Source organism: Thermobia domestica, chromosome 14 (genome assembly GCF_964235325.1).
Source record: "Thermobia domestica chromosome 14, izTheDome1.hap1.1, whole genome shotgun sequence".
NCBI lineage: Eukaryota > Metazoa > Arthropoda > Insecta > Zygentoma > Lepismatidae > Thermobia > Thermobia domestica.
Genome location: NC_137467.1, coordinates 154,693,898 through 154,706,534, shown reverse-complemented (window position 1 = coordinate 154,706,534; position 12,637 = coordinate 154,693,898). Strand labels below are relative to the sequence as shown.

At 36.5% G+C, this 12,637-nt stretch overlaps 1 long non-coding RNA gene across 1 annotated transcript in view; it reads left to right on the top strand.

The window, feature by feature from the left end:
• The window catches only part of LOC145670417 (uncharacterized), a 36,625-nt gene extending 29,028 nt beyond the window's left edge, over window positions 1-7,597 (top strand). The window contains exon 2 of the long non-coding RNA XR_014128317.1: window positions 7,234-7,597. This is a non-coding gene — a long non-coding RNA (uncharacterized LOC145670417). The remainder of the gene's footprint in view (window positions 1-7,233) is intronic.
• Window positions 7,598-12,637: the final 5,040 nt, after the last annotated feature.

The window sequence follows — 12,637 nt, the reverse complement described above, 5'->3', positions numbered from 1 at the left end:
GAAGTTCGTTCACTATCTTTTAATGACGATATTGACCTCTGCGTTGAACTTCGGCTCTTTAGCTCTGACCATGCGGCCATTCAATTTTTGTGTCTTTCTCTGTTTTCATGTTGCTGGAAAAGTGCCGAAGCATCCTTCCATTTCCTGAATCCCTTGTCTATAAATGTGCGGTTTCCTAATGTTTCTCCTTGTCGAACTGTGGCTTTTGAACAGAAATGACGGCATGAAAAGCAATACACAGCGTCCTCGAATTCGGAATACTCGATCCACCCATGAACAACATACTAACGACTAGAGAATCTTTTATCCTTGGTTTGAGGGAAATTTTTTACCGGTTGAACGGGACATTCCAAAGGTCCAGTGCTTAGTGAGAGAATTACTCTTGCAGGTTCGAACGTCTCTGCAGCTGTTTCTTCTGAAAGAAAAGAAAAACACACAAAACTATCAGTTTAATAATATATATACAAAGACATGTCAAGTCTTGGCTATTGTTTAATTTTCTTCAGGGGGGAGGCTGGTTTTTTGATCGACTTTTTTGCAATATTTTATTCACTGCAATATGGGAATATTCGATTAGGTTAAGTTCATAACATTTAATTCAGACAGTATTGCCGAGCGAACGCCAGCGAGTGAAGGCGGGTAAGAGCCCCTCAGGACATGTTGTTCTCTGTCTTCGTTAGTGTTGGCCCCATTACTAAACAATTACCCAAGTCTTTAATAAATGATTACTTCTAAGTCTTTTACTATCAAGTCTTTCATAATATTTTTGATTACTTATGAAATACTATTTTGTAATTACGTACACGTTTCTTCCGTATATATATTTTTAAAATGTGCCTTAATAATATATAGGCTTGCCGTATGTCCGTTTACCCCGGATATGTCCTCTTTTTTAAGTTAAAAATTTGTCGGGCCGAAATTAAATTTGGTAAAATGTCTGGATTCCCCTGTCGGGTGTCGTTAGTAGACAATAATACATCAATGACTTTTTAAGTTTCTTTGTGTGTGTGTGCTAGAACGCTTATTCTTGCGCTTTGCGAACGTGTTATGTTCTCAAACTTGCTACGTGACAGTGCTGTACATAGCTTCTAAAATCCAGACTTCTGTTACTTCCTTTGAAAAGATGTGTTTACACAAATTTAAATTAATAATAAGAATGTACACTGGTGGATGATGATAAACAATTCACTTGCAAGAAATTTCATGCCTATCTACCAATTATTGAACAAGATAAGTTCTACAGAGAAATATGCTTGGGCTAGTCAGAAGAAAGATGAACAAAGTAAATCTCAAAATGACAGAGATGGGGTAAATGTTTGCATTTGTAAAAATGTACAAATTCCATGATTAGTTCCACTACTAATAAATGATTTAACTAGTTCAGTAGTTTATAAAACTAAACTGCCGCAGATGGCGGCCCCGGATAAGACCTACTTGAGCCTCTCTTCAACGTTGTATTCTTGTATTACTACTTATTTGTTCTTTCTTTAATGATGATCATTCAGTCCGGATATCTTTTGGTTTCTCCCCCAATCTTACACATATAAGACCTCCAGTATTATTTACTTCACAAAATATAGTTGAGCGAGCGAATGGGGTGAGAAACCCACAGGACTCGTTGCTTTTTACCTTTATCACAATTGAGACTAAAACAGAGTACTCGGTTCTGGAGCCATTGAACGAGTTGGTGAGATTCTAAATGCCATCCTTCACTTTTTTTGCCTTATTCTTATGCTTCCATTGCATCTGATTCTGTTCATTTTTCTGTAAATTTTGTATTTCGAGGCCGTCATCTGTGGAAGTTAACCCGTCTTAAGTCTATTTGGTATTAAAGGATTTTGTTCTTGAAATTATAGGCAAAAAATAATCTTTTTTTCATCTTAAAAATACGACAATCCTATTAAAATAGGATAGTAGCTTTATACATATATGAAAGCATCTTGTGGAGCAGATCGGAGTACAGGTAAGGATTTTTCCTTTCATTTTCTAATAATTGCCATATTTACGTTTATAATTGATGCGTCCAACCTTTTCTTAATATACACTGTATAATACTGTATACTGTTTCTATATAATACTGTAGGTTTCTACATTTTTATGTTGCGTTCAGATAAGACATTTTACCGAGACTACCTCGCAATAAGATGTCTTACTTTCCTAGATTACTTAACTACCTATACAGAAAAGAAATTACATGTAAGCAACATTTTCATCTAAAACTATTTTCAATATGAAAACAAGGTGCAGATGATATAGCCCCCTTATTCCCTTGCATTTTAGTGAACACAACACAAAATTAGCGTTTTAGTTGCGGTAATAGTCATAGCAGTTATGATTGTTTCCAAATTTCTTTGCGTTGCGATACGCAAATATTGCGGAGACTGGTACAGAATGTGTTCCATAATTGTCTCATCCCTCAAGACATTTCTTGAATTCCAAGTTGACCATTATATTATTTCTCCAACAGATTTTATCGATATATCGTGAGTTTATTATAAACTTTCAAAAATATATAAATAACACCTTAAATTATTTTTGTTACTGAAAGGAGCCAGGGGAGGCCTGCGTCCGCCACTGCTTCGGGGAGTAATTGGTAATCCCCTAAGGAAGGAGGGAGTGGTAAACATGAGTGCTCGGAACTTTCGGGTAAACGAGTACCTGACTGTCTGCTCGTTCGGTTCTACCAGGTCGAATGAGAACTCAGGATCGTTTGACCCGTTTCCACCGTGATCTCTATGACTTGTTTGGTTCGTTAAACCTGACACATTTTTACGTCCTTTAAAACCGAGATCTGATAAAACTCTTATACCCAGTAAACTCATTATACGAGGAAGGATCAGAAATTGAAGTTACAAGGCCGATGTTTCTGGAGTTTCGTCTGTTATAGAGGAAAAAGAAATATGTGGTAATTTTACTACATGGAGTTGGCAAGTGTGCAAAGTCAGTCACTTGCCACCCACGGCGCTAGTTGTAGGTAAACATAAATGGCGATTCGTTTGCAACACTAGTCTCGCGAAGAAGTCCACGTAGTTATTCGATTTCTGTGGCCAAAAATGTTGCGGCCGCGGCTGAAATTCACCGGCAGCGGATAGAGGTTTACGGTCAAGACTTCTCACCGAGGGCGCCATCTTCCTCCAAGACAACGCGCGTCCACATACAGTCAAGAAGACCAAAACGCTGTTGGATCAGTTTCGCTGGGACATTATCAACCACGCTCCCTACAGCCCTGTCCTCGCTCCAAGAAGTGACTTTTACCTGTTCCCACACTTGAAGGAGCACCTAGGAGACCGTCGCTTCGCTTCAGACCAGGAGGTGAAACACTTCGTGACAACGTGGCTGAACACGCAAGAACAGGATCTTTTTTTTTAACCAGGAATGAATCTTTAATGTCATCCTAAGATGCGACAAGTGACTCAACCGACATAGAGACTATGTCGAAAAGTAACCTAATATATGTAGTATCTGTTGGCTCTATTGGTTGTATGAAATAATATACGTTTCACTGCAATTTTTTAACCTTACTTTCCGATCACTCCTTATAAATCGTCACGTGCAAAATACATAATTTTGCGTTACAATAATGACTTGGAATTTTTTAAGTTGATTTTGAGTTTAACGTCCCATTCAGCAACGAGGCTATATGAGACGTGGACCTACTGATTAACGTGGAATCCGGATGAAGTATGTTGTTCTCATACAAATATCTAGCATACTGTAGAATTATTTTTGCTTAAAACAGAAAAGAAAGAGAAACATTGAACATTAAAGTTTCACATCTTATTCCTCGGCAAATGTAAGTAATTTTTAACGAATAGCGCTCCAGAGTAGAAGTGTATCTTCTTGACTAAGTAACAAAACCTGCATTCATCATGTGCTTGTCATCGTGGATTTAGTTTCAGGTGGACTACTCGTATAAATTCTCGAATAAAACTCCTAAATGTGGTTACCTACGAAACAAGAGTTTAAACTGTCCTTTCTCGATACGATGTCCTGGAAGTGATGTCTTGCCTCTGAATATGTATCTGTTTCTATTCGAACACCTCTGTCTCATCACAAAATTATGTCTCATCTTACTTCGCGGGAAAACCTATTCCTCCATATTATTTTGAACTCTTTAAACAGAAGGTTCTGTCTCACATAGTTTCGGTGCTAAAGAAAACACATCAAATACAAAGTAATCAATTTTCAAAGCAGTGGGACCAGGGCTAAATTGGATCTATTAAAAAACTAAAATAACACGAAGAAATTTCTCTAAAATATTTACATTATTTTTTTTAATAATATACGAAATTATTCGTGTAGGCCTTATATTGTGAATCCTTGTTGGTAGCAACTTTTCAAGGCCAATGTAAGGTTAGCTAACCTGAAGTTACAACTATATTGCCGGGTCATTACGACTGTCTTCTGTAATCAACAAACATTAAACTAAAACAACACTTTGATTATATATATGTGTGAGAGCCTGGTGAAACCCATTTTCGGAAATCGAAAATGGAACTCGTTTTGGCAAGTCTTTACTTTGGGCAAGGCAGTGACAATAATCAATGAATCTGAACCGGTTTCTGCAATTATATTTACAGTTCCCAAGAAGGAAAGACATAAAACAACGTGCCCTGCGGGGCTCTAACCCGCCTTCACTCGCTGACGCTCGCTTGGCAATAATATGTACTGACAGTATATCACTGCCTTGCCCAAAGTAAAGATTTACCCTGGTTTTAATTTAGAATCAGCGTCTGAAGAAAAGATTCCGTGACTCTGACTTTCTTCCTTTATTGCAACTTTCTCATTCACCATATACTTATTTAAATGACGAATCTCGAACCAGAATTCAATATAATCTCATTCAGCGTACTCGATCTCACTTAAACCAAACATAAACACTACATTGAGACTGAGTGGAACACTTATTACCATACCTGTAGCAGCTATAATTTTCCAATTATAATTAAAACCCATTTTATCTTAGCTCCTCACGTACTTTTCAAATAGACAAATCAATTTTCAAATCTAAATTACAGCATGTAGACTCAAAAATCAATTGAAACAAGTATAAGAATTTCATACAAGATAAAATGTCAACGTCACATAATTGCATAGAAATTTTCATATTCATGTTTCTTCTTCAACACTTTCAAAGGCTAATAAAAATATAAATTATGGATTCTCTTACAGGAAAAATGAACAGCAATATAGCAAACCTATTTAATGGGTTATTCAGTGCCAAAATAGTATTAATACTAGTTTAAAAGCATTCAAGTTATTTCTACTTCACACCTTCACCTTCACCTATCGAGAGGTGTTGCATTATCAGAGTGCAGACATAGTCTGTTTCACCCATATCCTTGGAATTGTAAGCGGAGTAACATTGTGTTTGTTGCTTAGTAGGTGTGCTTAGGCCTTTTCCGGTGGAAATTGAAAAATGAGAACTGGAATAGTCATTCCCTCTTGTTGGAATATATTAGTGATGTTAATGCCGTTGCCTATGTGGGAAATACAGAGCTAAGATTTTCTAGTATTTTTTTTAACCACCGGAAAATGAAATGTAAAAGAAGACATGATATTATTAACCAGGTAATGATTAAAGTAAATTAAAGGACAAGTCCATTATCTTGAAAAAAAAATGATTAAATGTTTCAGGATATCCAAATCATTGTGCGTCAAAATTTGTTTGATGGTGAAGGGTCCATAACCATACCGTTTATTTAGCTCTTCCATAACTTTAGTTCTATTTTTAGATAACAAAGGACATTGAAATATGAGATGATTCAGAGTTCCAACCTTTTCGTTGCACCAACAGAGAGGTGAATCTCTCCGATGAATTTTGTACAGAAGATATGGAGTAATTGCAGTGTTGAAACGAGGTCTATAATATAATATGATTTTTGACCGTGACCAAGTGCGAAGTGCATTCCAGCTGGATGATTGCAAATGGTTAGTTTGCCAATAGTATGATCCTGGTCCACTTCTGATTTTATGTTTCCAAAGGACTGTTTGCTCCGAGATTATCTGGTCAATGTAAACTAAAAAAAATTGAGAGGTGATAATTTTATATTGGCTGAAATACCAGAGTTGCGGGATTTTTTGGATAAATCGTCGCCAAATTCATTCGGTTTTATGTCAACATGACTTAGGACGTGGATAAAATCTATGATATGACCCATTTCAATTAATTTTCGATAAATGGATTTTATGTTTAGTACTGTCCAAGTAGATTTAATTGTCCAATGAACAGAAGAAAGTGCTTGTAATACACTCTAGGAATCCGTGCAGATACATGCACGCCGAATATTGTTACGTTGAATGAGTAGTAAGGCTTGTCGTATTCCAAACGCTTCACCCTCAAATACTGTAGTGGCAACTGGAAGTTTCAGTTGTTGGATAATATCAAGTTGGGGGACAAAGATAGCTACTCCAACTGGGCTATGTGCCACCTTAGAGGCATCAGTGTAAAGGAAAATTGTGTCAGGATGGAATTGATCGAGAAAACTTTGCCAAATATTTTTATTTATGCGATGAGATTGATCTTTAATCTCGGTATCTACATATGAAGGCAGAATAGGTTTTATAATTGTTGTATTTGTTTCATATACGAAACTATAGCATGGCAGGTTGGTAAGTTTTATTATTTGAGTTTGGAGATTTTTCAAAAGTAAAAATGCCTTGTATATCCATGGTAACTTAGTAACATATGGTAATTTGGTATTACGGTTCTGTACTTCTAAGGCTCCCAGTTTTTTTATTAGTGGCGAATTCATGATAGCGAGTCGAGATATGATATATTTACAGGCAAGTTTGAGTATTTTAATAGAAAACGGTAGCGTGCCTGTTTCCTCCAAAATGGCATTTTTAGGACAAAAGTGGGGTTGGGAAAGTATAATTTTTAAAGTAGTGTACTGAATCGCTGTTAGTGATTTATAGAATTTTGGCATGGTAACAGAGTAGATTATACTTCCATAGAGTATCTTGGCTTCAATGCATTGTTGATAAATGGTATATAATGTGTGCGGATGAATGCCCCATTTTTTAGAACTTAAGCTGCGGAGAATGTTCTGTACTTGTTTACATTCTTTTATTACGTGCGTTAAATGTGATTTCCAAGTTAGTTTGTGATCAAGGTATAATCCAAGATATTTGATATTTGTTGTGCTGTGAAGCTGTGTATGACAGAGTTGAAGAGGAGGGAAGTTAGTGATTTTCTTTTTAGTAAATACTATGTAATTTGTTTTATTCCAGTTAATTTCTAGACCATTGTTCCGGCACCAGGCTGCAAATTATTTCCAATGATGACTGCAATTTCTTTCGACCAATATCCAGATCACTTGTAACAATATAAATGAGTAAGTCATCTGCGAAGAGAGAGGCTGATACAGTACCATTGAGTATTTCCAGTAAGTCCACCATGAAGATATTAAAAAGTGTGGGACTAAGCTTGCTACCTTGCATGAGACCAAGAGAAGTTTGCCGAGGAGTGCTATATTTATTATTTATTTTGAGATAAATTTGTCTATTAATGAGTACATTATGAACAAATCTTATGAAAGCAGTAGGGATGTTCATTTTTGCCATTTTAGTTATCAATAAATCCAATTGAACTAGATCATATGCCTGTTTAAGATCAATGCTTACAGCCATGAGATATTTACCATGTTGAAACGTTGTCCAGATGTCTAAAAGGAATGGACTAAGTGCATCTAAAGTTGACTTGTGTTTTCTAAAGCCTGTCATATTAGGGGGAAATATCTGGTGGTATTCCAGAAACCATTGTAATCTGGTTAGAATTAATTGTTCTAATGTTTTTAAATAACAAGATATTAAAGCGATCGGTCTATAGCTGGTCGCTGCTCCTATGGGTTTTGTTGGTTTCCGTATTGGAGTAATCAGAACTTTCTTCCACTGTGAAGGAATTTGTGAAGTTTTCCAGATGGAATTATAGAAATTTAACAATGCACAGATTCCCTCCGACGGAAGATTCTGGAGGTGTTTATAATGTATTCCATCAAACCCTGGAGATGAGTCTCTTTTTAGTGATTGGAGTACAGTGGTTATTTCCTCAATAGTGAACGGAAGATCACAAGTAGAGTGTGACGTCGAAGAAAAATATTTTACAAGATCTAACCTGTCATTATTTACAAAAGGTGGAGCCAGATTCTGATGAAATTCTTCGATCCAAGTATATCCACTGAGTTGAATATTACTTTGTTCAGTTTTAAGAGTTACACTCTTTTGGTATTTGATATATTTCCAAATTTTTGTTTTCGGGGTTTGGTATGACATATTATTGCAAAAATCTTGCCAATGTTGATGTTGTGTTTGTCGCAGTATTCTTTTTGTGAGGGCATTTGCTTTCTGATAAGCTAGAAAATGATTTTTTTCTTTAGTGCGAAGAAATAATTTCCAAGTCCGCTGTCTGAAGTTAACACTTTGTTGACATTCTTGAGTCCACCATGGAGGTTTGGCTGGAAGACTACAAATACGTGATGATTTCGATGGAAGAACCGGCTGCACTTTTGAATGATGCACCGCAGCTTTTAGTAAAATATCCAAACTTCGTGCTGCTTCTTGCATATCAGGAGTAATAGTAGGAGTTGAAAAGTTATTTTGAAATTGTGAAGCAACGAAGTTGCTGTATTTATCCCAGTGTAATTCCGTAGATATATGTTGCAAGAAAGATTTGAAAGGTAAAGAGTATCCCTGAGTAGAAGTAGGTATTTTACAAACTGGTACCTCAGTAATAATGGGAAAATGATCACTACCGAGAGCATCGGAAAAAACATGCCAGGAAGAATAAATAAAGTTTTTTGTTCGTATCAGCGAAATATCAGGTGCGCTTTTAAAGTTATAAGAAATACGAGTAGGTGTACCATCATTGAGAAGAAGATAATCACCTGTAGATAAAGCAGTGATTAGTTTGTTGCCAACAGAATTGGTACATGCACTACCCCACCAAAGTCCTTGGGTGTTAGCATCACCAGTAATGATGTCAAAATTATTGTAATGGAATAACTCCTGCCAGAAAGACACATCAACAGTAACAGAAGAGGGGATATAAATGTTAGCAAGATTAAAATTTTGCACTTGTATTCCTAGGACTTGGACATTAGGAGGTTTATTGCGGATTTTTACTAGTATTTCTTGATAGAAAAGGTCGTGACGTATACCTATTGCTATTCCACCATAACCATCCTCTCGCAGTTGCTCGATGAACTTGTAATTTTTTAAACGAAGCATCAAATGAGGTTTTGACCAAGTCTCCTGTAACATGATCAAATGTGGATGAAATATATTGATTAAGTATAGTAGGGCGTAACTCTTCCCAGTTGCACTCTGCATGTTCCATTGAAGAACTACTAGATTTTCGTAAGTATCGGAAGCCATGATGAAGTTATTTGGTGGAAAGAACACTAGTAATTTGTTGAATTAAAGTATCTAGAATTTTGGGATTGGGGTCAGCGGTAAAAGTGACAGAAGCGGTAGTCAATATTTGTTTTATTGCTTTTATTTGATTATGGAGGATATCATTATGGCGAGATAATTCACGAATCTGATCATTAGTAGAATTGTCATTATTATGAAGGAAAGTATAATTCTGGCGATTGTTGATTGGTCCAGTTGAAGGCTCTGCACTATTATGTTCAATGAGTTTGTTGTCAATGGATGAAGCTGATTTTGATTTACTAGATGATGCTTGCATGTCAAAAAATCTAAATTTGTCTTTATTGCGAACTAAACCTTTAAGATCCGGTTTAGATCCCGGAGTGTCTAATCTTAGTGGGGGAAACATGGAAGACGCAGAGGGAGAAGAAGGCACCTCAAAAGGTATTGAGGAACTTATTTTACTATCGAAAGATGATTGAGATGGAGTAAAGTGATCATCTTGCAAACCTTTTCTTCTTTTCCCGGGAGGAATTGCTGGAATAATAGAAGTAGAGGGTGGTTTGTTATGTAAGTTCACTGATTGAGAGAATACATTGTCAACAGAAGGATGTCTAGTAACTTCACTGTAGAGAGCCGTAGTATTCGTGACATTAGATGAATTTGATTTATTATTAATCGTTAACATGTTAGCTTCATTAAAAGATAGATGTAGGTTGGCCATTAATTGGACAATTCTTTTTTGTCTCAATCGTTCGGAACACTGAGGGAAATCTGCTCTATGATTAGACTTGCAATGATAGCACTGTGTAGGATTGGAACATTCAGTTTTAGCATGATTTTGACCACAGTTTGTACATAGTTTTATGCCTGCTTTACACGTACGGTTCGTGTGACCGTATTTTAAACATCCATCAAGGCACTGTCGAATGGCTGGAATATATGGTTCTACAGGAAGTTTGAGAAAGTATAATTTTACTTCTGATGGCAATTGTTGTGAATTAAAAGTTAGAATAACTGTTCTAGTGGGAACTTTCTGGTTATTATTTCCATTTCTAAGAATACGGCGCGCAGAGATAATTGGTATCTCAGAATCCAAGTCCTGTAGTAGGTCATCTTACAGGAAAAATGAACAGCAATATAGCAAACCTATTTAATGGGTTATTCAGTGCCAAAATAGTATTAATACTAGTTTAAAAGCATTCAAGTTATTTCTACTTTTAAGAACTAAACAATCATTCTCGGATTACCAACGACAAAAAGTACAGTTCAAAATAGTAATTAAAAATACTAAACGTCAGAGTTGGCAAACCCTGCGATTCACTTTCTCCATCATTCAAGTTTGGAAGAAATGTAAGAATTATCATATCGACTCTGAACCTCAATTTCATTACAGTAATTTAAGTGGGATTTCTATCATCAACAACTAACACCATGTTCATTCATTAATGATAGATTTGCAATGAGCAATTATTTATTTAGTATCATAAATCAGGATCTAGATAAGAACTTTACAATGAAAGACTTGGAAATAGTTTTAAACATCATTCATAAAAATATTACACCGGAACTAGATGGTATCAGCTACAATCATTAGAAAAATCTCTCATCAACTTTTACTTCAGTATTTTAGTCAAATTTGGAATACTGACATCATTCCCAGGCGTGGAAAAAAGTTTTTTAATTCTTTCAATTTCAAAAAATAAGAAATCACTCAATATGACTCAATTTTCGACCTATAGCGCTATTATGTTGTGGGTATTGTAAAAGTTCTTCACTTTGAAGGGGTAAGTAGAGTTAGGTTGAGCTAATCATAGTCCGAGATAGACTCCTACTACCGGTTTATTATAAAAATCCTCTAATAACAGCAGTATTTACAGAAATACTTCAATACATTTTTTTCTATTGTGAGGTAGAAATTATGTAGCCCAAGACCGTACGGCCAAGGATAGGATCTCTACAGAGCTCCGGACAAGCTAGGTAGAGTGGCGTAGGAAACCCCAATCCTCTAGGCAAGTAGTGAGTGAGTGGGTTAAAAGTCACAGAGCCTCGAAGTAGGCTAAGCAACTGAGGTTGGGATCCCGACAAAGACCCGAAGCAGACTAAGCCAAATAGAAGGGAAGCCAAGACTGCCGAAGTAGACTAGAAGCTTTGAGATTGGGTTTCTCCTAGTGCTCCAGGCAAGCAAGAGGCGGGGAGACCAACCGAAATCTAGTGCCTGTCCGCTGAATGCTCTGCAGTATGTAGGCGCTTCGGGCGGCGGTGGCGCTGCTTCTCCCATGTCGTCAGTAGGTGGTGCTGTTGGTTCGTCGTCTGCTTCTTACAGTAATACTACGTGACGTGTAGTATTCCAACGTAAATACATGAGGTTGATGTTTACAAACAGGAGCAGGTGACATTGTTTACAAAGCACGTGGTACATAACATAAACTATTTGAAAATTTACTCCTTCATAGTTTAAATTGGTTCCTAGAACATAATCAAGTCTTCCCCTTTAATATCACTGGCCTTAGGAACAATTCATATACTTACGATATTCTATAGTGCGTCCAGTAAGAGAACTCCCTGACAGCTCGCAGTGACATTGCCACTACTCGCGTGTCAAGGTTTTTTTCGGTGCAATTGTAGTGGCAATTTAATTAATGGTATAAGACAGAGTGATCGTGGTTGGTAACACTGGTATCAAAGTAGGGGCTGCAATGTCCCACCGCATCTAGTAAGAAACGTCAGAGACCATCTCTTGTTGGTCGTGCTATAGCATTATTAATTCTAGAAATCTATAAAGCATTTTTAACACGTGGTGTTCTTTTGGTAAGCTCTATTGATAATGTTATTTTGGATATACTTATTAAAAAATGCATAATCTGAAAATTCCTGGAAAAATGGTTGGTGTTATTCACAACCCTTTATCAGTCATCAAGTTTATATTAAAATTCAAAATTCATATACTCCACCTCCTAAAACATCCATAGGATTATTACAAGGAAGTAAAATCAGTCCAACATTATTCAATATTTATATTTCAGATTTATTAGTTGTTAACAGGAATCAGATTTAATTAGTTGATTTTGCCAGGGTCGGACTGGCCCACCCTGCTACCCTGCAAATGCAGGGTGGGCCCCCCAAACAGGTGGGCCCCCTCCACCAATTTTAAAAAGATGTGCTCAATTACACCTACCAGCATCAAAAATATGGCAGGGTAACTCCCGCAAACTTGTGTTTTGTATAAAAAAGACGTAAAGTTAAACTTTCATGAACAGACATT